At 51.7% G+C, this 3,426-nt stretch overlaps 1 long non-coding RNA gene across 8 annotated transcripts in view; it reads right to left on the bottom strand.

The window, feature by feature from the left end:
* Positions 1-793: 793 nt before the first annotated feature.
* The window catches only part of LOC127004094 (uncharacterized), a 3,827-nt gene continuing 1,194 nt past the window's right edge, over positions 794-3,426 (bottom strand). The window contains exons 1-7 of one of the 8 annotated variants that reach the window (XR_007757621.1): positions 2,572-3,199; positions 2,238-2,386; positions 2,041-2,206; positions 1,886-2,009; positions 1,545-1,761; positions 1,111-1,451; positions 794-986 (exon numbers count right to left, since the gene is read on the bottom strand). This is a non-coding gene — a long non-coding RNA (uncharacterized LOC127004094). The other 7 variants (XR_007757627.1, XR_007757620.1, XR_007757623.1 and 4 more) reach the window with 7 other exon arrangements.

Genomic DNA, 3,426 nt, shown 5'->3' with positions numbered 1-3,426 from the left:
GTGCCATGATTTAAACCCCCCAAAATAGATGATACATAAACTGACCACAAATGCTTCGATATATATTATGAAATGGTTTGTGTGGGTGATGATTTTTTTTCTCATTTTTTTCTCGCTTAGAGGGACCATTAAGAAACATGATCCCCGCTGCTTTCGGTTTAAGAATCACTCCTATAGAACCTCTTAACCTTATTTGAAGAAGAAAGAAAAGTTTGTTGATTTAAAAGAGAGGGAATGAATGAGTAATGCAAAAGTTAGTTGAAGTTCTTATTAATATCTTTCGTCGAGTCAGAAGAAAAGATGTAGAATGAATGGCGAGTTGATTCTTCATTCATTTAGTTGTCATCATTAAGAAAACATATACGGTATTAATAATCATACAACACTTCCTCTCATTTCTCTCTTACATACCCCCTTACACTTCCCCCCAACACACACACACACACACACACACACACACACACACACACACACACACACACACACACACACACACACACACACACACTTTCATACCCCTTGCACACTTCCCCTTCCATACACTTCTTCATACACCCTGCCACTTCCCCAACACACACACACACACACACACACACACATCCTTTCATACCCCCTGACACTTCCCCTCACTTCCCCTTACACACCCATGACACTTCCCCTCATTTTCCCCGTCATACACCCCCCTCCACACCCCCTTCCACTGCCCTCCCTTCACTTCCACTACATACACCCCTTCATACTTTCTTCCACTTCCCCTCACCTCACTAACAACATGACACCCCCTCACACTCTCCTCCCACCCCTAACATCTTATTGTAGTAGAATCTCCTCACCTGACGTTACCTGTCCTTTCTTTACGCCTGTTTCTGACCCCTGTCCACCAGTCCCATCACCTACCCTTCCCCTATCCACCAGTCCCATCACCTACCCTTCCCCTATCCACCAGTCCCATCACCTACCCTTCCCCTATCCACCAGTCCCATCACCTGCCCTTCCCCTATCCACCAGTCCCATCACCTACCCTTCCCCTATCCACCGGTCTCATCACCTACCCTTCCCCTATCCACCAGTCCCATCACCTGTCCTTCCCCTATCCACCAGTCCCATCACCAACCCTTCCCCTATCCACCAGTCCCATCACCAACCCTTCCCCTATCCACCAGTCCCATCACCAACCCTTCCCCTATCCACCAGTCCCATCACCAACCCTTCCCGTATCCACCAGTCCCATCACCAACCCTTCCCCTATCCACCAGTCCCATCACCAACCCTTCCCCTATCCACCAGTCCCATCACCTACCCTTCCCCTATCCACCAGTCCCATCACCAACCCTTCCCCTATCCACCAGTCCCATCACCTACCCTTCCCCTATCCACCAGTCCCATCACCAACCCTTCCCCTATCCACCAGTCCCATCACCAACCCTTCCCCTATCCACCAGTCCCATCACCTACACTTCCCCTATCCACCAGTCCCATCACCAACCCTTCCCCTATCCACCAGTCCCATCACCAACCCTTCCACTATCCACCAGTCCCATCACCTACCCTTCCCCTATCCACCAGTCCCATCACCAACCCTTCCCCTATCCACCAGTCCCATCACCAACCCTTCCCCTATCCACCAGTCCCATCACCAACCCTTCCCCTATCCACCAGTCCCATCACCTACCCTTCCCCTATCCACCAGTCCCATCACCTACCCTTCCCCTATCCACCAGTCCCATCACCAACCCTTCCCCTATCCACCAGTCCCATCACCTACCCTTCCCCTATCCACCAGTCCCATCAACTACCCTTCCCCTATCCACCAGTCCCATCAACAACCCTTCCCCTATCCACCAGTCTCATCACCTACCCTTTCCCTGTCCACCAGTCCCATCACCTACCCTTCCCCTATCCACCAGTCCCATCACCTACCCTTCCCCTATCCACCAGTCCCATCACCAACCCTTCCCCTATCCACCAGTCCCATCACCTACCCTTCCCCTATCCACCAGTCCCATCACCTACCCTTCCCTTATCCACCAGTCCCATCACCTACCCTTCCCCTATCCACCAGTCCCATCACCTACCCTTCCCCTATCCACCAGTCCCATTACCAACCCTTCCCCTATCCACCAGTCCCATTACCAACCCTTCCCCTATCCACCAGTCCCATTACCAACCCTTCCCCTATCCACCAGTCCCATTACCAACCCTTCCCCTATCCACCAGTCCCATTACCAATTCTTCACCTATCCACCAGTCCCATTACCAATCCTTCCCCTATCCACCAGTCCCATTACCAATCCTTCCCCTATCCACCAGTCCCATTACCAACCCTTCCCCTATCCACCAGTCCCATTACCAACCCTTCCCCTATCCACCAGTCCCATTACCAACCCTTCCCTATCCACCAGTCCCATTACCAACCCTTCCACTATCCACCAGTCCCAATACCAACCATTTCCCTATACACCATTCCCATTACCAATCCTTCCCCTATCAACCAGTCCCATTACCAACCCTTCCCCTATACACCAGTCCCATTACCAATCCTTTCCCTATCCACCAGTCCCATTACCAAACCTTCCCCTATCCACCAGTCCCATTACCAATCCTTCCCCTATCCACCAGTCCCATTATCAATCCTTCCCCTATCCACCAGTCCCATTACCAACCCTTCCCCTATCCACCAGTCCCATTACCAACCCTTCCCCTATCCACCAATCCCATTACCAATCCTTCCCCTATCCACCAGTCCCATTACCAACCCTTCCCCTATCCACTAGTCCCATTACCAATCCTTCCCCTATCCACCAGTCCCATTACCAACCCTTCCCCTATCCACCAGTCCCATTACCAACCCTTCCCCTATCCACCAGTCCCATTACCAATCCTTCCCTTATCCACCAGTCCCATTACCAATCCTTCCCCTATCCACCAGTCCCATTACCAACCCTTCCCCTATCCACCAGTCACATTACCAATCCTTCCCCTATCCACCAGTCCCATTACCAATCCTTCCCCTATCCACCAGTCCCAATACCAATCCTTCCCCTATCCACCAGTCCCATTACCAACCCTTCCCCTATCCACCAGTCCCATTACCAACCCTTCCCCTATCCACCAGTCCCATTACCAATCATTCCCCTATCCACCAGTCCCATTACCAATCCTTCCCCTATCCACCAGTCCCATTACCAACCCATCCTCTATCCACCAGTCCCATCACCAATCCTTCCCCTATTCACCAGTCCCATTACAAACCCTTCGCCTATCCACCAGTCCCATTACCAATCCTTCCTCTCTCCACCAGTCCCATTACCAATCCTTCCCCTATCCACCAGTCCCATTACCAATCCTTCCCCTCTCCACCAGTCCCATTACCAACTCTTCCCCTATCCTCCAGTCCCATTACCAACCCTTCCCCTATCCACCAGT

This window comes from Eriocheir sinensis, chromosome 27, assembly GCF_024679095.1.
Source record: "Eriocheir sinensis breed Jianghai 21 chromosome 27, ASM2467909v1, whole genome shotgun sequence".
NCBI classification, from domain to species: Eukaryota; Metazoa; Arthropoda; class Malacostraca; order Decapoda; family Varunidae; genus Eriocheir; species Eriocheir sinensis.
The sequence above is the reverse complement of the archived record's forward strand: the minus strand, read 5'-3'. Positions and strand labels throughout refer to the sequence as shown.